The sequence below is a fragment of the Pinus tabuliformis genome, chromosome 1_2 (genome assembly GCF_031772625.1).
Source record: "Pinus tabuliformis cultivar Carrire ecotype Pingquan chromosome 1_2, CPIR1, whole genome shotgun sequence".
Taxonomy (NCBI): domain Eukaryota; kingdom Viridiplantae; phylum Streptophyta; class Pinopsida; order Pinales; family Pinaceae; genus Pinus; species Pinus tabuliformis.
Window position 1 is genome coordinate 368,844,917 of NC_142298.1, and position 23,939 is coordinate 368,868,855.

Sequence of the window (23,939 nt, forward strand, 5' to 3'; positions counted from 1 at the left end):
TTGATGAATGTTATTTTGATGTAAAGTTCAACTTCTGGAGACTGTATCTACTGTGATACCTGCAGCGTCTGGTCTTTATTTTCAGTTAATGCAAGCTTCTTTTGTTGTTAATTTCTCACTTTCCACTTCTTCTTCTTTGTTCCAGGTTGTTCTTGTTATGCATTTTTCATGTGCTCTTGATGTTTAGCATTAGAGGGCTTGTCATCCCACCTCTGTGTTAGAATCTAGTATGTATCATTGAATTTGTATGCAGGTTTTTTTTATTTTAATGCCAGAGAGTTGTCATCCTGTCTGTACATTAGGAAATATATTTGCAGACCTCCTTATTGGTTGCAACTGGCCATCACAGGGTCTTGTGCATCTGCTGGTGTGATCATTATTCTCCATCTTCACCTACTACTCAAACTGTGAGTAATTGGTAGTCTAAAGCCTTGTAGTCTGGGGGTGTTCACCCATATCTGGGGTTAAGCATAGTAGATGTGGTTATTTGGCTTGAATATGCATCATTCTTTCCATTCATCCACCATTTTCCAACATTTTTGCTAAGTTTGTAATGTGCCCGAGCATCTCTAAGATACAACCTAGGAGAGTTTCTTGGGGTGATAACACTACCACTTGGACCTTTGAACCTAAACGTGATGGACTTGAAATGAGTGCCAATCTTCGCTTGATTTTCATTTAAACATAAATTGTAATTTTTCACTTTCATTTGCATTTGATGGACAAAATTCGATTGGATTCTTGAATTTGATATATATTTTATTGATAGGAGGAAGGATGGTACGATTTCATTCCTCGAAGGAACTACACCACTTCAGGACATGCTCGAATAATGATTTAGATTTGTTTTCATTTTAATTTGATGAGTTCGAGCATTTCCCCTCAGTAAATTTCTCGAGTACAGCGGAGGAATAGGACTGAGTTTGACATTCACTCCTTACCATTCCCCTCCTATTGATGATGTTCATATGTTGTTCAAAAATGTGACATTCTTAGACGTGCCCATAAATCCCGCCGTGGAGTTTCATTTCATTTTTCATCATCGACTACACCATGGATTCTGGATCCCCTATTCCCACAAACGGAAACTTCAGTATCTACTGGGACACCAAAATCTTACCCCTAGGATGTGCAGGCCATAAAGGCCCAACACAAATGTGAAGGTCACCCTCAGCGTAGGCGGGGACTCCATAAACGGGCAGCCCGTGGAGTTCAAGCCATCATAGGTGTCTTCTTGGGTAGACAATGTCGTCTCCTCACTCTCAAAGATAATAAGCGACAACCATCTTGATGGAATTGACATTGATCATTTCCAAGCAGAAAACAATACTTTCACAGAGTGCATCAGGCAGTTGATAACGAGATTAAAGCATAACAAAGTCATCTCCTTCGCGTCCATTGCCTGCTTGCAAATCATATAAGGCGGACTAATCAACAATTGACATCTCAGAGGAAGTAATTGGGCAATTTAAAAAATTCTGGGTGCGTTTCAAAGGCAATCTAGTGAAGGGAAGAAATATAATCTTGCAAGCCATTTGCCCACAAAGACATGACTTATTCACAACAAAGCTTGCAGTTGCATTGACTTTGATTGGAGGTATGCAACAATACGATACTTCTGAAACAAAGATTCATGGAGAGTCTCACTCATTGTTAGTGGGTGATCCAGTATAAGAGGACCTGATAGAGAAACTATACATGAAGCAATGGAACAACAAACAAATTTCTTTGCCATTGTTCAGCCATTGAAAGTTTACAGGTAAATAAGAAGATTGGAAATTCCTTGCATTTTTAATAAAAAATTGCTCTTTTTTATTTTCCAATAAATAATCAATAAAACAAGTGGGGTAATTGCTAGTTTTTTTGGAAGAGATACTTCTTAATTTAAAGATTGGACTAATTATTTTTTCATAACAAAGATACATAGTTGTGTATCCTTAAGTGTCTGTTCAGGATTTTAGCTACAGAAATTGTGCACATTCTGCAGCTGAAAAACAATTTTGTAGCTTTGTATTTAACTCAATGAACTATTTGTCAACAATGCATTCTAATCAGAAATTCATGATCAACATGACATATCATTTTTCTACTTCATCTTTCACATCAACATCATATTTCCATGTCACATTACACATGACTATTTTCACTGTTTCACGAAAATTTCAAATAAGCGTAACTTTTTCATACAACATCGGTTTTCGACGATTCAAATGTCGATGGAAGATATCGATGAGATCCACACAATGAGAAAGATTTCATCAGAATTTGAAACAGTAAAAGAATGAAGAAATTGCTAACAAGACATGACAAGTACACGAAGGCACTAGTTTTGAAAAAAGATAAAAATTCAATTGATTGTCTTTCATGAATTTGTTTTATTAGTACCAATTATCAGTTTTTTATGTAAATATCATAAATATAGAGATTGATCACCTCTCTCTTTTGATAATCTTACATTTTATTTCAGAAAAAGTACTAAGTATTTTTCCAGGTTCCAGGAAGATAAACAGATGACAATAAGTAAAACAATGTCTCTCAAAGACCACATTTCTTTCGAAAAGAACATGATCAAAGTAAGATGAAAGATGAGATATCCAAGCATGAGAACATGATTTTGGGTAAATAATGTCAAATCAGATCCATCACACCAATTGAAAGCCTCTCAGATACCAGTTTTACCATCACATTCCTACTCATTCAATCAATAAAATCTTCATCTCATTTTCCTTCATAGTCATTATACTTTCCTGCCTCGCTTTCATTAACCTGTAACCCAGCAATAAAACCATTCATCTCCCCTACAAAGCTAATTCATTCCATTTCCCTTTTGATTTTTTCAAATAAATCTTGATCCATTGCAAAAAATTTCATACATAGTCCTTCAAAATTATTATTTTATGCTCGGGTTAGATGATGGAGGATTCATTAATGCCTCCCTTCTAACAATTCTTGGCCTATAAACATCAACACATTATCTAGGTTCAAGGCTATAGTCCTTATTAGTACCTTGAGGCTTGTATGCCTTAATGACAAGTTCTCTCGCTGACAATCATGGGAATACATCAATGTCCCTTGATTGTTGGATCTTGTAAGTGGCTCGACATCAGCTCATCTATTCACACTTCGCAAGATGTACTTAGGTACCTTGGCATTCATTGAAATTAATGGTGAGTTTTCTTCGCATTGGTTAACGACATTCATTAATGGTCGGTAATCCAATGACTTCTCTTCATGCTCGACAACAACACATTTATTCGCATGACTAGAATTGTACCATTGGGTTTTATAGCAGGTGGAGACAATATCACTTCATCATTTTGTAACAGATACAACAGATTTAACAACATAAATAAATATTCCACTTTCACGACTTCATCCACCATTTATGCAACCAAAAAGCATAAGAAATTCTACATTCTATTCCATGATCCAGTAGTAGCCACAACTTTTATACATATGAAAAATTTGTCCACTTCGTAGGTAAGTAAAGGTATTTTCTTTCCTAGATTTTTATCATATAATTCCTTTAATATTGAAATTATAATTTTTGGAAAATGCTTCATCATATTCCCTTTCTCATTTCATAAAAATTAAAAATACCTTTAGCTGGGGTGAGGGGATACCAATTCGTGCATCACCTTTTATATCACATGTCATCCTAACCAACATACTTTTCCAAAACAACTACCATTGCATTATGATTCAAAAAGTTATATGTTTTGAAAATGATGATCGAAGAATGAACACATTAGATAGTTGATTAAATGATTTCAAAAGTCTTTTTATGCAACATGAAAATGATATAATTATTGTTACACAAGAGCCAACCAAAGTAATATTTTAAAATCAAATGTTTTTCAAAAATGACACTTTGCAAAAGGAACAAAGTTATCAAATGATTATGCAAAGTAGAAAGAAGAATCAACATTAGCCAAAGTTCATATAAAAGCAAGACAATTCAAAATATCAAATCATGATCAATGCAATAGATTGCATGAGGACATGCAATAACTTCAGTTGGGGGGTATGTTGGGTCTCCAAAATGTCTTCACAATGTCATACACTTTCACCTTCATTCCCACTTTATTGCCTCATTTCATCACCTTGTCATTACATTAGCCTCCATTTTCATTACCATATGGGTTCATATTTGTATTTTCCAAAGTTATTAGTTTCAAGTATTTAAAGTGAATTTATGATTAAAAGTTAGAAAAATAACATGTATTTACTTATACCTAAAGGTGGAATGAGTTTGGTGACATGTGTAGGTGATTTGGAAGCTTCCAAGACACTCTTATGTGGCCTCCAAGGTTCAATTTCGAATTCTCTTCAAGATTGGAAGGAGAGTTGGAATAGGAGTCAAACATATCTCATGGAGAAAAATCATGGATATGTGTCTAATTGGTTGAGACTTTTATGGATTTAAGGAGAGAATGGTGGATCACCATTAATGAGGTAGTTGTTTAATTTTTGTATAAATAAGAGAACATTCTCCTTTCATGGGAGAGGAGGAAGGAGGAAGAATTTGTAATGTGAAACTTGTAATATTGGAGAAGTTTGGAATCATGGAAGGAGATGTAACATGAGGATGTAATAAGATAAGTTTGTTCTAGCATATCATTTCAATTCATGCAAGTGTGTTTTAATTTTCGCAAAGTGTGATTTAGATTAATGATTTCAATTTCTGCAAAACTGCTTAGATTAGTTATTTAATTTCTGCAAATGTGCGCTTTCAATTCTTGCAAATGATTTTTACTTCCGGAAGTATGTGATGTGAAATAGATTTATTTTTATGTCAACTGTCATATTTCATTTAATATATTAATATTTCTCTTTCAAAATTGGAAAACGATCTCGAGCACATATGGTGCACATGTGCCTCGCAAGTCCATAGACCCCCAGGTTGATAATTTATGTTAAGGAATTTAAGAAATTAAATTACCTCTACAATACCCCATACTGGAACTATTGCTTACACTTGAGAAACTTGATATTTTTCTTTGCTATGCTCTTTTCCATTCATCTCCCTAACAACCTACTTGACATCCCAAACTGTGATATTGGTGGTTGTACCTGTTGGGTGGAATCATGTATTCTCTTCTATAGGTTTCCATTCCTTGGATTCCTTCTCTTGATCTACCTAGTGTTTCCTGTAACCAATAAAGAGAGTGGTATTCTCTTATTTTTATCGTATGGGGTAGTGCTTCCCATATTCTTTGACATGTTTGTGAGCTCTCCTCCCTTAATAGTCGGGTGGCCTTCACTTGTTTCTTTTTCCAAATGTCCAATATATTAGGGTATTCTCCAAGGGAGATAGATCACTAGCCCCTTAACTGCAGTGACCAATTCTTGATCCTTAGGATTTTTCAAATTCATTGCAAACTCCATAGCTATCTTATCATCAAACCTTGTGAGTCTTTAAAACAATGCCAACCACTAAAAATTGTATAGGATGGTGTCAGCCTCAAGGTTTTGGTGGATTTTTTTTGTACCGGTAGGTATCCTCTTGTTAAAACTACCCCTCATTTTGTGTAAGAGTCATTTCAACCAGTGTTTGGGGTTTCATTTTAGAGGTTCTCTCACAAATATGGACAAACTTTAACAATTTCTCTTTGTAGAGGGAAAAAGGAATTGTTATTATGCTACTAAAAGATACAAAGTTTCCTGTGGTAGTATGGTACTCTATTTTTTCTGAAATTGTAAAAGCAACACATGTTGAGAAATATGGAGGCTTAAGAATTAGGGTAGATTTCTCTTCTTTGATAATTGCTTGTGAATGTTGTTCGCTACTTATTAATGTTTATTATGTTCTTTTCATCAAACAATTACCAAACTTACAAAACATGAATATCATATAAAACAAAGGACACAAGATATAGGCTTCAATCCATGGTAAAACCCCACAAGAGGGAAAACCCATAAAATTATCTTCTTATAGAATCATATCAACATGAGAAATCCAAGACCTAAGACCATGCCAAAATTCCAGTCCTTTAAGAAACCAATTCAAGCCCTTCCAATCACAAGAAATCACATCAGATTTAGCCACATAAGTTCACATTATTTTTGAGATAATTTCCTAGAGGAAAACTTGAATTATCACATAAAACTTGCATGATATCAGATCTACGAATCGCATACTTCTTCACAGAAATAGCCTCTGAACTTTCACAACTTTATACCACAAAACTCATCACAGAAGGAGAACCAAATTACTTGGAAAATTAGAGGAGGATGTATGCCAATATATAGTTGTTCCAACATGTGAAAAGACACATCCTTTCAATTAGCCGACTTGTCATCTAGGAGGGTTGACTTCGCTTCTTGAGGTGATTTTACCCAAATTACATTTTTCAAAAATTCTTTTTCGTTTTTCTTTACAATAGGTCCAAATAAGACTTTGACTCTTTGAATCAAAAAATCTTAGAAGTGTGAAGAACATGCTTATCTAACAAAATAATAATATTATTTTTCTTCTTTTTTCTTTTACATAAAATACATAATGATACAAGTACAATGATAATTAAGAAGACTGGACCTAGTTACCCTTTTTCAACAACACGACAAAACTGATGGACCCTCTTCTTTCCCTTATTTCATTTCTCAGACATAATAATTCTAAAAACTAGGCTAGTAATTTTTTAAAGAAACATGCAACGTGTTTCTGCCAAATTCAAAACAAGGTGGTGGCAAGAATTCAAATGTTGTTTTTTTAGAGTACTAACCTCTATAACATGCCCAACAGTCTTTGTGAGTTATTTTGGTAGTGAAGTGAATTCATGTAGCAAACCCTCTGTGCTGATTTATTTAGCTTGGGAGGTGCTCCCACACCCTTGAGTATTGGATTTGGGATATGTTTCACCCACATGAGATCTATGGGCAAGTGTACTTAGGATGTGGGATTTGCACCGAAAGTTGTGGGCGTGAAACCACGTGGATATTTTGATGGTTTGATCATTGAGAGCATGTGGGGCACCATTGAAGGGATAAGGGGAACCAAAGGCTTCAATTATCTAGTGTTGACTGAATGGAAATAATTTTTGTCTTATGATTTTATAGAGTTTAAACAAATTGTTTAGGTGAGCTTGGCACATGTGGTGTGACCCTAGGTGGAAAATGGAACCCATCAAGAAATCTATAAATAGAAGACAAGGAGAGGTCATTCAACAACCATCCAAGTGCATCTCATCAAAGTGTGTAACAATATGATCTGGCCATAGACCGAAGCAGTTGATCTAGAGTGAAGAGAAGGACGAGTTATGTTTTATCTCTTGAGATCTAGTTAGACTAAGATAGCAAGAGATATTAGTCAAGTTGCCTTATGAAGTTTTGGGCATATGTTTGGGGAAAAAATATCTATAACATATTGAGTTATATTCTTTTTCCTTCAAGAAGGGTCAAGCCCTGTTCATGTGTTGGTATGTGGTCACATGACCTGTGGTAGACGTATAGTTAAAGGCCAAAGTTCCTTATAGTACAATGCAGAATATATAAGGTTGAACAGTGAGGTTTGCACAAGTTTGGAGCCTAATGTTATGGCTAACGTGGAGTTGTTTTAGAAGCCCTAAAATAGGGATGAGTACCTTAACTTGAGCACAAAATAATGAGTACCTTAGAGACTGGTATTGACATCCTAGAGAGGTATGTGATTGGTATTCTTGTGGATGATTTTCTTGGGATGGTAGGTATGTTCAGTATGTTTTGAACAATAGTTTTGGATCAACCTATGAACAATGATTTTGGAGGATTATTAGTGGTTGGCTTGAAGCCCTAAATACTATGCACAAGAGGCAGACTTATCACAATAAGTGGGAAGTGTAAAGTTCCCTACAAATTGACCTTTGGGAGAAGAAAAAGAGTATTTGAGAGGCTAGTTTGTTGAGCCCTAGTTCAATTATTTATAGTGTGTGAAATTGGTGATAAAATGGCATCCTCCAAGCCCTAATTATAATTATCTTTGGAGCAACAGAAAGGCTAGAAGAGGGAAATTGTGAAGACCCTAAGATTTGGCACTCTTCGAGGAGCAGGAGAGCAGCTAGTGGGAAGGGCTTATATGGGCCAAAGTTTAATGACATTGGAGGAGCAGTGATAATTTATAGTGACAAATTTTTGAGTTAGAGATGTAGCTTTTTGAAGTGGAAGAAGTTGCAGTGATAAACATAAGAGGAGGAAAGGTACCTGCCATATGTGTTCAAGTTATGTGGACTCAAATTACTATGGACTGCTACATCATCAAGTAAGTCAAGTGTGATTTGCTTAGGGAAAGATTGATCATCATAGTTTTTGATATCAAGCCCTAGTTATTCTTATATCATTGTTGATTATAAGGGCCATGATCCCTAGTACGGGATCCCTAAGATTGTTGTATTAAATTTTGCAATATAACAAGTTGTGGGTTAAAAATTGTCTTACATATTAGCTGATTCACTGCTATATGTTTTTCATTGTGAAAATTGCTTTTGTTGTGGCATTTGAGTTTGTCTATGATTGTGATTTTAGAATCAAACTTGATTCTTAACTGTTATGGGAAAATCAACATGGTATCAGAGCTAATTTGAAGGGCTAGTGAATTAGAGGGTGCACAACATACAACTCAAGAGGGAGTTGATTCCATCGTTACTGAAGCCCTAACAGAAATGGTGAAGTTGTCGATTGGTCTATGATATGAGGATAGGTTGGATGGATTTTCCATCTATATTCCTTGGAAGGAAAGGATCAAGCTGGTCTTGATGGTGAACAAGATTTATGAGTTCGTCGACAAGGGGATCAAGAAATCGACTGACCCTAATGAGTTGAATATGAAGGCGAAGCTGATCATCCTAGATGTTGTCAAATATCACTTGATACATCATCTATTCAGGATGAACCTTTCCCATGAGATGTGGAAAGCCCTTCAGGATATGTTCCAGAATAAGAACACGAATTGATTGTTGGTATTGAGGGATAAGTTGAAGAGCACCAAGATTTTGGATGGTGAAGGAGTGGCCTTGTATCTGACGAGACTTTATTAAGTTCAAGATGAGCCAACTTCCATAGATGAAACTGTTTCAGATTATGAGTTGGTCAGGACTTCTTTGAAAGTGTTTTCTAAGGAATGGAAGCCATTCATCAAAGGGATTATTTCTCATGAGAATTTTCCAAATTGGAACAAGTTGTGGGATGAATTCGTTCAGGAAGAATTGTGAGATGAGGAACTTCATAGGAAGAAGAATACTTCTTATGATAATGTGGCTCTTGAAGGGAGGATGAAAGGAAAGGAAAAGAAGGACTTTAGTAAGCTTAAATGTTATAACTATGGTGAAAATGGTCATTATTCAAGTGAGAGTTCGTGAAATAAGGGAGACAATGAGAAGAAGGGGAAGGATATGGTTGGTGTTGCTACTTCTTTTGAGCTGGATGACCTCTCAAGAAGGTTGGAGGACATAGACTTTGCTTTAATTTCTCATGAGGTTTCTATTAATGAGAGTGCATGGTACATGTACAATGGTGCATCAAATCATATGACAAGTTCATGAAGTGTTCAAGACTCTAACTGAATGGGTCTCAAAGCTGCACATGGTGGTTAGTGACAAGAGTCAACAAGAGATCATATGATCAAGTGTTGTACCATTCAGGATGGAGTTAGGCCAGATGATGAGATTTCAAGATGTACTATGGGTACTAGAGATTAGATACAACATGTTGTATGTCTTAGTAATCAAGGCAAATGGGTTTGAGATGATGTTCTAGGATAGGAAATCTAGACTCAAGCCAAGAGGCTCTAACTCCGCTGGAGTGGTCATTGGAGTTTGGGAGTGTGGTCTAAATCAGATAACAGGAAATCCTATAGATCATGAGAAGAAGCAGGAGGTTCCTGAGACTTAGAGGGAGTCAAGTTTTAGTGGGAATATTCAGGTTCAGAGGGATAATCCACAACCTAAGAAGTGCACATGGTTAATGGGGAGCAAGGGGAACTCTACTAACAAGAAGGAACTTTGGGATGTAATGAAGGCCTATAAGGAAAGGAAGAAGAAGCATGAAGCTTCTAGTCACAAAGACACTACCGAGAGAAGTGTGGTTCATTTTAGTATGTTGTAGAAATGAATGTTAGGAGTTGGGCTAGTGTCACCAGTGATGATGATGATGAGATACTTCCAAGTGGTGGAAGTACCTCCCTTACTAAGAGGGAGCGTTGATTTGTGTATATTGGAATGTACTCCCATGCCCTAGGGTATTGTTTTTGTGAGATGTTTGACCCACAGGCCACATGGACCTTGTGGGAAAGTGTACCCAGGTTGTGGGATTTTCACCCAAAGTTGTGGGTGCGAAACCACATGGTGATTTTGATGGTTTGATCATTAAGAGCATGTGGGGCACCCTTTAAGGGAAAAGGGGCACCAAAGGCTCCAATGATGTGGAATTGGTTGAATGGAAAGAATTTTTGTTTTGTATTTTTATGGAGTTAAAAAAAATGGTTTAGGTCGGATTGGCACCTGTGGTGTGGCCCTTGGTGTTAATTGGAACCCATCAAGAAGTCTATAAATAGAAAACACGTAGAGATCATTCAAAAACAATCCAAGTGCATCTCATCAAAGTTAATACCAATATGATCTAATCACATACCTAAGGAGATGATCTAGAGTGAAGAGAAGGATGAGTTTTGTTTTATCTCTTGAGATTTGATTAGGCTGAGATAGGGAGAGATGTTGGTTGAGTTTTCTTATGAAGTTTTGGGCATATGTTTTAAGCACAAATGTTTGTGACGGGTTGAGTTATATTTTTGTGTCTTCAAGGATGGTCGAGCCATGTTTATGTGTTTTTTTGTGGTCACATGACCTATGGTAGATGTTTAGTTGAAGGCCTCAGTTACTTGTGGTTCAACACAAAAATATAAAAGGATAAATAATGAGGTTTATGCAAGTTTGGAAGTTGAAGTTAGGGTTGATGTGGAGCTATTTCAAAAGCCATAAATGAGGGTCGAGTACCTCATTTTGAGCACAGATCAATGAGTGCCTCAAAGACTAGTATTGATGTCCTAGAGAGGTATGTGATTGGTATACTTGTTAATGATTTGCTAGGGATGGTAGGTCTGTTCAGTATGTTTTGAACAACAATTTTGGAGCAGCCTATGAACATTGATTTTGGAGGACTACTAGTTGTTGGCTTTAAGGCCTAAGTATTATGGATAAGACGTATACATGTCCTAATAAGTTGGTAGTGTATAATGCCCTACAAATTGACCCTTTGGGAGTAGCAAAAGAGCAGTTAAGAGGCCAACTTGTTGAGCCTTAGTTCAGTTATTTACAATGGGTGAAATTAGTGATAAGAGGGTAGCCTCCAAGCCCTAAGTTCGGTTATCTTTGGAGCAACAAAGAGATTATATGAGGGAAATTGTAAAAATCCTAAGAGTTGGCACTCTTGGAGGAGTAGGTGAGCAACTAGTGGGAAAACTTGTATGGGCCAAAATTCAGTGACTTTGGAGGATCAATGATCATTTATAGTGGCAGATTGTTGAGTTGGAGATGCAAGTTTTTTGAAGTGGACAAATTTGCATCGATCAATAGAAGAGGAGGAAAAGTACCTGTCAGATGTGTTCATGGTATGTGGACTGAAAGGATTGTGAAGCACTACATCAACAATTAAGTCAAGTGTACTTTGTTCAGGGAAATATTGGTCATCATAGTTGTTGATATCGGGCCCTATTTATTCTTGTATTAGGGAAAATTGTAAGGGCCATGATCCCTGGTACGAGAGCCCTAATATTGTTATATTAAATTTTGTAATATAACAAGTTGTGGGTTAAAAATTGTCTTGTGTACTAGTTGATTCACTGCTATATGTTTTTTGTTGTGCAAAGTGCTTTTGTTGTGGTATTTAAGTGTGTTTTTTATCCCGATTTTGGACTCAAACCTGAATTTGTTAATTTGGATTATCAGTGACAAATTCCAATAATGGGGCTAGATTCCACTTTCCAAGAGGACCAATTTTTTCCTTTGAAGCACTTAATTCAAATATCTGAAAGTGTATTTCTGAAGTGAAGCCCATAGTTTCACAAATTGTCGAGGTAAGGTTGAGGATAAATTGCTCCTCCAAAGTTTCATACAAATACAAGTGTCTTGAACCTCATTTCGCACCTCATCTATTCACATAGCATCATCTCTCTCCTTTCCTCATTCGTTTGTACAAAATTGTAGAGTCTATTTCACATGTGTGGGTTGAAGGGAGGACGAATTTCAAGTGGTCGAAATTTGAAGCTAATCTGCAAATTTTAATAGCGTTGACTAGCATTGCATTTGACTTTTTGGGCAGAATTTTGGTTTAGTTTTTTTAGGGTTATCTCTATTTGGGCAGATCACATTTTCAAGCACAAAAATTGAGGTGTTTGACCTAGGTTTACTGTAGAATAAATTTCAGACTTGACTACAGATTTTTCTCTCTCCTTTGACCAAGTTTTACTAGATATTTTATGACTATTTTGGGTTGACTTTAACCAACATTTGAGGCCAAATTGTTTGACCGTTGACTAAATGACTATTTAGGGAACATTGACTATTGTTGACTTTTTCAGAAATGTTGATTTATAATAGTTGACTAGATTTGAATTTTCATTGGCATATTGGATATTGGTTGATGGATTTTTTTGATAAGTCAAATCCTTTGACTTTGACTCTTCTTTATGGAATTTGGCTCATTGTACTCTCTGCTGAAAATTTTATAACAATCTAATAGAAGAAGATTTTCAAAGGGTTTTCCCCCTAGTGGGGCTTTTCCCTGGACTTTGACCGAATTAGTGTCTCTTGATGATGTGTTGATTGTCTCCTATTGTCATTGCATTTATTGTTCTATCATCATTTACTATTGATTATGGGAAGAATTAATTATTGTCGAAAAGATTGTGTATTGAAGAAGTTAATTGGGCTAATAGTATTTGATAGAACATAGAGCAGTGTGAAAATTTACATGATTTCAAAACTAAGGTGAAGGATAAATCCCAAAGGAGACAATAGTTGAAGCTATCATCTGTGGAAATTTGAAGGAGATCATCCAATCAAGTCAATATGTCTACATATTTCTTCAAAGAAAATGAGAAGCTCGAAGACTCATCTAACTTTGTTGCATGGAAGATCAGGTTAGAAATCATATCTGAAGACAATAATGTTGAGTAAATATAAGGAAAAGTTCTCGAGCCTCTGAAGAATGCTCCAACTACTACCATGAACAAGTGCAAGAAAGGTGAGTTAAAAGTAAAGAAGATTATAGCTGATGGTTTATAATATCATTTACTTTATTATGTTGGAAATTTGAATAAGTCTAAGGATATGTCTGAGAAGTTACCTGACATATATGAAGTCAACAATTTGAATGAGATCATTGCCTTGAAGGATCAACTCAAATATATTAAAATGAATAAAGGAGAGTATGTGCAATCTTATATTATGATGATATCTTGTCTTAGAGATCAATTGCAGAGAGTTGGGGAAACTGTGCTTGATGGGGACCTAGTGGTGGTAACCCTTAGAGGTCTCCTTCCTATTTGGGAATCCTTCATTACCACTATAAGAAATAACAATATCTTCCCGACATTTGATGAGATCATTGGAAAACTCCCTCAAGAAGAATCAAGGATGATATCAAGGGGTAGGATACAAAAACATGAAGAAGGAGATCCCACTACGTTCGTCACTCATAACAAGAAAAATAAAGGAAAAGGAGGGTCATCAAATTTAAGGAAGCCTCCTCCTCGAAATTCGAAGAGAAGGAATGAAAGAGAAACATTGCATATTTAATGCTACAACTGTCACAGGAAAGGTCACTATGCTCGAGACTGTCTTGAGAAGAACAATGGTTCACGATACAACACTAGAGGAAATCAAAATAGGTTCAATCATCAAAGAAGAGGAGATGATTGAAGGAATGATTGTAATGGAAGAAATGATAGAAGAATAAGAGATTATCCAATTGATCATGAAGAAGACCACCATCCTCAAAATAAGACAAGAAATACCAGGTATGAAAATAATTCTGCAAATCAATCTAAATATATTGATATTTCTACACTTTCTAGTTCCTCTCCTTCGGATACTTGGGATAGTTAGTTGGTGGATAGTGGGGCCTCTCATCATTTCTCTGGGTATAAGGAATTACTCTCTAATTTGGTGGAGAGGGAGTCTAGTTTGAAAATTATTCTTGGAGATAACTCCACTCAACGTGTCAAAGGATTTGGGTCTGTTAAATTTCATTTGGATTCTAGGGAAATTGTGTTGCTTCATGATGTGATGTATGTGTCGGGTATGAAGAAGAATTTGGTTTCTATATCTGTTTTGGAAGGCAAAGGAATGAGTTTCTTTCATAAAAGGAAAAGTACTTACTTGGCATGTTGGATCCTCTATGACAGATGCTTTCACATTGGAATTGATATTTGAAGGACTCTATAGAGTCATTGGAAGACCACTTCTAGTGATGGTCCATGATACAAACCATCAAAGAAAGTCGTGGCACCGAAGATTGGCCCATCTCCACTATGAAGCCCTTCCAAAATTGAAGAGGTTGGTCTTTGGGATCCTCGATGTTCAAGCTCAATGTGATGGAGTATGTCCATGATGTGCCAGTGGGAAGAAGACAAGGGTATCATTCCCCTCTAATAAGAACAAGACAATTGGCATCCTCTATCTCATTCACTTTGATACATATGATATGATGACCATACATTCTCTTAGTGTCCATCTCTACTATATTACCTTCATTGATGATTTCTCAAGGAAGACTTAGATAAATTACTTGAAGCACAAGGATGAGGCCTTCAAGATGTTCAAAAAGTTCAAGACCTTGGTCAAAAAACAAAGAATAATAAAATCAAGATCTTCAGGTCTGACAATGGTGGAGAATACATCTCAATGATTTCATATATTTTTGCAAGAAGGAAGGTATCAATAAGGAAACTATTGTGCCCTATAATCCTGAACAAAATGGGATAGCTAAGATAAAGAATAGGTCTATTGTGGAAGTTTCCTGAGCCATGCTCCATGATAAAAAGTTGTCAAAGTTTCTTTGGGGTGAAGCAATGAATATTGCAGCATATGTTCAAAACAGGTTTCCTCATCAAGAATTGGACAACAAGACTCTCGAAGAAGTATTCACAGGTTTCAAGCCTGATGTTGGACACCTCTATATATTTGGATTCCCCATGTATTTCCATGTGCCAAAGAAAAAAGAAACAAGCTAGAAGCCTCTAGAAGAAAAGGTACATTTGTTGGATACTGTGAAGATTCTAACGAATTTAGAATATATGTTCCTAGTCAAAGGAAGGTTCAAATTAACAGGGATGCAATGTTCGATGAAGATGTTACCCTTGGGAAAGCAAGGGCCCTTCCTCCACCTCCTCCTCATGAAAAGACAAATGATGATATGGATTTATTAGAAGGTCCTTCCGTGTCTGAATATGAAAGAGATATAGTTGATGATCCCGTGGAGTCCATGGACCCTTTGGATCCTCCTCCATGTGATCCTCTTGCTAGGAAGAGGCCACTTTGGCTTTGTGACACACTACAAGATGTCCAGAGACATGTTACTACCTGTGGAACATTTGGAGAGAGAAAGAAGCCATGCAGGTACCACGGATATGTTCTAGCGATGAGTAATATGATTCAAGTTGAGCCTCACACCTTTCAAGAAGTTGTGAAAGAACAAGTTTGGAAGGATGTTATGGCTGAAGAATATGAATCAAATATGAATAACGACATATGGGATGTTGTGTCGAGACTGAAGGGGAAATCTGTAGTTCTTCAAAATGAATATTCAAGATCAAACATGGAGTCAATGGAAGCATTAAAAAATATAAGGTGAGGTTTGTGGCCCAAGGATTCTCCCAAAAAGAGGAAGAATATTATAATGATATATTTTCTCTTGTGGTTTGATATACCACCATCCATTCAATAGTTTCCCTTTATGCAAGCCAAGGATGGACCCTTCATCAGATGGATGTGAAGACGGCATTCCTCCATGGCATGTTACGAGAAGAAGTGTACATTGAGCAACCTCAGGGATTTGAAGTAGAGGACCAAAAGACACATGTTTTCAAATTAAAGAATGCATTGTATGGTTTGAAGCAAGCCCCCAGAGCATGGTACACCCACATAGATAGTTACTCGATGAAGTTTCGATTTACAAGAAGCAATGTCGATCCCAACATCTACTTCAAGGTAGTCCAAGATATGCCATTTATTTTGGTTTTATATGTTGACAATCTATTCTTGATAGGTAGTGAGATCGTGATGATTGAGTGTAAGAGGGAGCCAGCCTCTAAATTCGAGAAGAAGGACCTTCAACTTATGCACTATTTCCTAGGCCTTGAGGTGTGGTAAAGGCCTGGTGAGATTTTGCTTTCACAAGGAAAATATGTTGTAAATTTGTTGGAGAGACTTGGAATGACATAATGCAAGTCCCTACCCACTCCAATGGAAATTATTTTCAAGAAGCTATGTGGAGAAGCTGCAAATCCTGATTTGGAAAATCCATTCGAGTATAGGCAGTTGATTGGGGCTCTGATGTTTATAGTGAAATCTCGTCCGGACATATGCTATGAAGTGAACACGTTGAGTCAATTCATGATCGAGCCTCTCCATGCACATTGAATTGCTGCCAAACATATTTTGAGATATTTGCATGGGACGATTACCCTTGGTCTAATATATTTTGTCGAAGATGTTCGAATTCATGGATATACTGATTTTGACTGGGTAGGAAACATTGTCGACATGAAGATTACTTCAGGAGGTTTTTTTATCCTTGGATCTTCCATGATATCTTGGATGAGATGGAAACAAAAGTTCGTAGCACTAAGTACCACCAAGGTAGAGTATGTTGCTGCTAGCATGGATAGTTGAAAAGCAGTTTGGTTGAGGAAGCTCTTTTGGGAGCTATTTGAGCAGGTTTTGGACACTACAGTGATATATTGCGACAACAAGAGTAGGATTTGTTTGGTAGAGAATATAGTATTTCATGACAAGTCTAAGCACATAGAGATTCGATATCATTACATTCGAGACATGATTTAGAGAGGAGCTATTAGACTCCATCACCTATTGGCAAATGAGTAGATTGCAAATATTCTTACCAAGGATTTGTCAAAAGGGAAGTTCTTGGTATTCAGAGAGCAACTTGGATTGATGGATGTGATGCCTCCTAATAAGGGGAATCATTGATCGAGAACACTGTGCATAACTCTTCCCCCTTGGTTGAGCTCCCCAATTAGGGAATGGAGCATTGAGAGCTCTTAGGGTTGAGGGTTCTCTAAACAATAGGGTATCACCCCTAAATGTCACCCATAGGGTAGAATATGTAGCTCCTCTATCTTGGTATAACAGAGTATACCCCAATTGGCATGATACTCACAAGACGAGATTATTGGGATTATAGCTCCCCGTTTGGCCAATGGGTTGAGAAAGATTAGGGGTGTGTGATCCTTACCTTTGGTAAGTCGGGAATCTCATGCAAGCTCGATTATGATTCAGGTGTTCTACCACATGACTCTTGAGGGTCATTGTTGGGAAGATCAGTGGGAAATAGGATGGATGAGATGTTGCATATTGCCTATTGCTCGATATAGGGTGGAAGATGTTTGATCTCCTATGAGATGACTTGGCATGAGAGTGTCCCATAGGACCTTCCTCATTGTCTGAGAGGTTGGTAGCTTTAGCTCCCCGATTATTCTTCTTCTTTAGATTCTAGAATGCTTCAACAGATAGAGTCATGCAGAGATGGAACATGATATGATGGCAAGATTCATGCGATGAGTACATGATGCATTTGGAATTTATCCCTAGTTGAGATGGAGTGTTAATTTGGAAGCTCAGTGACAAATTCCAATCATGGGACTAGATTCCTTTTTCTGAGAGGACCAATTTTGACCTTTGAATCACTTGATTCAGACATGGGAAAGTGTATTTTTGAAGTGAAGTCCACAGTTTCACAAATTGTCAAGGTCGACCTAACGACAAATTTTTCCTCCAAAGTTTCATATAAATACAAGTGTCCTCAACCTCATTTGGTACCTCATCAACTCACACATCATCATCTATCTCCTCTCCTCATTGGTTTGAACTTTGTACAAAATTGCAGGGTATTTTCACAAGTGTGGGATGAAAGGAGGATGAATTTCAGGTGGTTGAAATCTGGAACTAATCTGCAACTTTAACTAGTGTTGACCAGCGTTGAATTTCACTTTTTGGGCAAATATTTGGTTTGATTTTTTTGAGGGTATAGTTATTTGGGAAGGCCTCATTTTTGGGCACAAAAATCGAGGTGTTTGACTTGGGTTGCCTGCAAAATAAATTTCATACTCAAACGCAAAATTTTCTCTCCCCATTGATCGAGTTTGTCTAGATATTTTATGACAATTTTGGGCTAATTTTGACTAGCATTTGAGGCCAAATTAGAGGACAGTTGACTGAATTTTTGAAGGATTGTTTGACCATTGACTAAAGGACTGGTAAGGGAATGTTGACTATTGTTGAATTTTTTATATTTTCATATTTATGATAGTTGACCATATTTGAATTTCCATTGGCATATTGGATATTGGTTGATAGATTTGTTGATAAGTCAAAGCCTTTGACTTTGAATCTTGTTTATGGAATTGGGCTCATTGTACTCTCTGCTGAACATTTTATGACAATCTAATAGAAGAATAATTTCAAAGGGTTTTCCCCCTAGTTGGGTTTTTCCTTGGTCTTTGACCAAATCAGTGTCTCTTGATGATGTGTTGATTGTATCCTATTGTCATTGCATTTACTGTTCTATCGTCATTTACTATTGATTATTGGAAAAATTAACTATTGTTGAAAAGATTTCTTATTGAAGAAGTTAATTGGGCTAAAAGTATTTGACATAGCATAGAGCAGTGAAAAAATTGACATAAGTGCTATGGAAAAATCAACACTTTATCTCATGTAGCGTTCTGCGATCTATTTCTTGTGGCTCTGCAACTTGTATCTTGTAGTTCTGCAACCTTTAACTTCACTTTCTGTAGCGTCGGACACTTTCGTGATCATTTTTTATGGTCTTTTGCATGCACAACATTGATGGGAGGATAGGGAGTGAGCTCGAGCTAACTCACAACTTAATTGGAAAGTGAATCATGTGTTTAGGTGGTGGATATGGAAGGCTCAACGTGCAACACTTAGGTAGCCCACCTACCCACATAACCCTTTGTGATGGATGCTCAAATTTCCATCTTAGTTTCTCATCATTAACGATAATGGCTACCTTTTTTAAAGATTGGATGTTTGTCTTATTTTCCTCTCCCACACATGGGAACAAAGTTTTAAATAAAGTGGAGTTAACTATTAATTTGGTCAAAACTACTGCTAGTTAGGTTAAGCTATTTTAGCCATTCCTTTTTGACAAAAGACATTTTTCCCTATGCTCTAATGAATTCAAAGAGTGTGCTAGAGGTCTCATACCTTAAATTTACCTTTCCTAGAGTTGGAGGTTGTGGTTGGTCAGTTTTTCAGGTGCCTTTAATGTGCTATGTAGTGAACATTCAATCATGTAGTAACCTACAGGGTATTTTGTAGCTGCTCAGGACCATTTCATCAAAGTTAGAGTGATTTTATGGAGTTTCTAAGATACTGAAGGGTGTGGTCTTCTTCTTCAAGAAAAAGTTTTTTGATTTGAAAATTGAACCTATAGGTTTTTTACAACCTGTTGCAGGACTATGTAGTTTCTTGTAGCAAGAATATAGGCCCCTCATTCTCACTAAAAAGAATCTTCTAAAGTGGCAGGGTGGTTGGATAATTCATGGAAATGGAGGTGATGGAGATTGAGACCGTTTTTTTTGTGATTGTGATGGAAAAAATGGAGGAAGTGCCTGTAGGATGAAAGGAGGCACACAATAGGGAAAAATAGGTTATTATGCATGATGATGAAAAACTAGTTGCTAGGAGTCCCTTGGTGTCTTTTCTTAGACCAGATGCTAAGAATTTCCTCAATATGTATATTTTTCTTGAAATCCTTTCTTGTAGCAATACATGACTTTCCCATAACAGTTCAACGAATTTGTAGAAAATACATGAAAATGAAATGGTAGGTGATGGTTGATGTTGTAGGCGATGAAGGTAAATGGGAGATGGTAGGTGATGGCTGATGTTTTGGATGGTGAAGGTAAATGAGAGATGGTGCACGAATGTCATATGGTCCCTCTTAGAGTGATCAAGTTGATGACTTGGATCATGACATCGGTTGGACTGTTTGACTTGATTCGATGTTTTATGTGGTACCCACACATAAACTGATGTGAGACAAAAATAGTTCTATTCGCTTTCCTTTTCCTTTTTTCTTTTTCTTTTTTTCTCATTTTTTTCTCTTTTATTTAGGCTTACTGGCTGCCCCATGGAGGTTTTCAACCAATGAGCCTACTTTAGGTGCCTTGGAAGAGCTTTTCACTTGGAGCTCTTGTTTTTATTTTTATTTTTTTCTTCAAACTTACCAACTACCTCATAGAGGTTTTCAGCTAGTGAGTCTATCTCAAAGTAGGTTTTCACTTGAGGTTATTTTTTATTTTTTTGTTTTATTTTATTTTTCTCTTTTTTCTTCTTTTCATCAGGAATTAAATGGATTTGGAGCTTTGATTCTCTCAATTAGATTCAGTTCCTTACTTATGATGTAAATCGAGCCCTATAGAGGGCTTCTTGTAAATATTCAACTAGTATCCATTCACTAGAAGTGGTATTGTTCCTCATTTATAGTCCTGATTTTGACATAATCATTATCATAACACTTCTCAACCAAATAAGGCCCTAGACATTTGGTCATGATTTTTCTCTTGAAATCCTTGAACCTAGATTCATACAAGAGGACCCAATCCCTCTTGGAAGGCTATAATTCTAATGGATTTGTCATGCCAAATTTTTCTTGGCAGTTGAACTACTTCAGTGTGTAACAAGGTGATGCAGGGGCATCGACAATAGGCTTATGGGTGAGCCAAAAACACAGATTAAATATGATGACATAGATGAAAATGGGAAAAACAGGTACAGGTAAAAGGTATTTGTGACACAAATAACTGTTAATGAATCATGTATGAGAAGGAGCTTCCTAGAGAATCGATAGATACAACGGATGGAAACCCATGTACTTTGGTGGATGGATACTCTTTTATATGGACTTCAGCTTAAGTTTGTGTTTGCAGGTATAAAATTAAAAGTGGAGAAGAATACTAACGATCAACCAAAGATGAAGACAAAGGACAACAAGGAAAAGACAAAAAGGGACTAATTTAATACTCAATTAAAAGGGACAAAGGAATTATTCCTATTTGCAATGTTTAATAAATAATATCATGAGGAAATATGATAATGTAGACTTACTATAAGTCTACGTAAGGATAAGAAACAAAAAGAATTGAATGAATATAGGGATGAGATTGTTGAGAAAGCCATGGAGAGATTGTGGAGAGATCATATGAGAGAAAATTGAATGAATATAGGGATGAGATTATTGAGAAAATCATGGAGAGATTGTGGGGAGATCATAGGAGAGAGATAGGGAATTTATTGAGGGAATAATGGGACTAATTTTCTATTTATGATGTATTTGTTATCTTCCCTTCATCCTATATAACGAAACCATTTTGTATGTTAAATGTAATATAGTGTACATAATTGATTAATAGAGATTTCCCTTACACGGGAATTATAGAACAAATTTTATTACCTTGCTTCTTCTGTGAGCTTTTTTTGGGTGTATATTTTCTACTGCGATTACATGATGGTGGCGATTCAATTACAGGAAGTTTGTGCCTACATCAAAGTGGTATTAGAGGAGGAGAATCTTCTCCTGCATGTAAAGCTATAAACACGCTTGTAAAGGAGCACTGAGAATGTGATAAAAGAGTCAGTGAAATAGCTATCTGAGGATTAGCTGGCTACACCATAAGAGGGTTGTGATTCCAATCACAATTCTTTTGCAGAGCGTGGAGTTGTGTGAAGGGAATCTTCGTTGTAGTTGTGTGTTAATGTTGTGTTGATGAGTGTAGAGAAAATATCAATGGTTATTGTCGTCCTTGTATGACAGAAAAATCGTTGTGTTGATAACGATTGAAAGAGTTGTTTGTGTTGGGAATTGGACAAAAGAAGTGTCTTTGCATGGAAGGAGATCGATTGCAAGAGCTTGTGAGATCTGTAAGCTCAATTATTGAAGATCTTTATCTAAGATAATTAGACCTACTATTTGGCATGGAGAATCCATGTGAGAGAGCAGCGTGTATCATTGTGCCAATTCCAAGATTCGCTCTGCGAGGCCAAATTGGGTAAAACGATAGCATGGAGCTATGAAGCGGAAGCATGAAGCGTTGAAGCAAGAGACCTGGGAATCGTGAAGTTTTGTGACAGCGTAGAGGATGTGAACATAATCTGGCGAAATATGGGCATGAGCATATAACAAAGGAGCAATTAGTGTCCTATCCAATTCATTGTAGAAAGCCGTCATTCAGCGTTGTCAAATTGTTGAATTGTTTCTCCGTTATTTTTGGAGTTGTAATTGTTGTTCATTGTGCAAGACATAAATACATCACGATCATTTTTCCATTTTTGAATTTGTCATCAACTACATCCATGTATGAGTGTGTGTCTACTTTGGTTAGTCTGTCGTCTGCCCAATGAATAACAATGTGAAGCATTGTGCTTTGGCAAGAGGACAAATTGTAGAGAGAAATGCCTAAAGGTTCATCACTATTTGAAACTATTTGACGGACGGACTTAATCATATCGAAGACGTTGTGAGACATATGAGGGTCATCTCTAGTGTTGACAATGTTGTCATTAAACACACACTGCAGACGGTGAACAAAGAACTTTGACACACAAATGGTATCGATTGAGGGAATCAGTTCTAGGTCTGCACAAGAATTAATTTCCATCATTGGATTAAAGAAATCATCAGATCTCTGATTAGGAAGGTTTTTAGTTCATTATGTTGAAACCGTGTATAGTTTGAAGTGCTCAAAAGTTGCAAAAATGGAGCTCCTTTGCCGCTTGGAAAGTCGTGGACATGGCTTGCATGAAGCGAATGACGTAGTTCACAAATGTAGATTTGATCATTGTTCAAGATTTGGATAAGAATACAGTTATTGATGATGTCATGAGACACGCCCTATTGATGATGTGAGACGCGTCCAAGGTATGAATCTGATCCATGCAAAGAGAGCAGAGTAGGGATGAGATTTGAAACTAGAAGAACTTGTCGGATTTGAAAGGCCTATGACAAGAATCCAGATATGGCTAGTCTGTTGGTTGATCCTGAATTTGCAAAGGAAATGGTTGACAGGGAGGTTGGCAGTGAGTTGTGACTCTTAATTAGAGTAGATATTACTAGATTGCACTAGGAGTAGATTACTACGATAGAATGGTTAATCTTCTTGGTCGAGTTGGACACCTTGATGAGACAGATAAACTAATCAACAAAATGTCGTGTAACCCATATGTGTTGTTGTGTTAGGGGCTTTATTTGGTGCGTGTAGAGTTCATTTGAATGTCAAGCTAGGAGAACGTGTTGCAAAACTTCTTTTTGTTCTTCTGTCAAATATATATTTGTAGCAGGAAGGTGGAATGATATCGTAAATTCGATAATGATTATGAAATCCAGTGGAGTAATAAAGGAGGCAAAATTCAAAACCTGCTCGATTGGTACCACGTCTGTCGAATAATTTACAACCACAGTGGTGCCGAGGAGGCCTGGAATTTCAAATCTCTTATCCCTGTCAACTGAAAATTTGATGATGTTTTGGCATTTTTCATGCCTTTCTTTTTAAGTTTTACCTAAATTTGTGAGTGTCAATCTTCCCTCATCTAGAACCTGCATCTCAACTTTCTTTAATCTCCCTCTTAGAGTGCTTTGTTTCTTCCTAAGTTAACATTTGTGTTTCCCCGTAGCATACAAGTATACATTTAAGATTTTATAAAGCT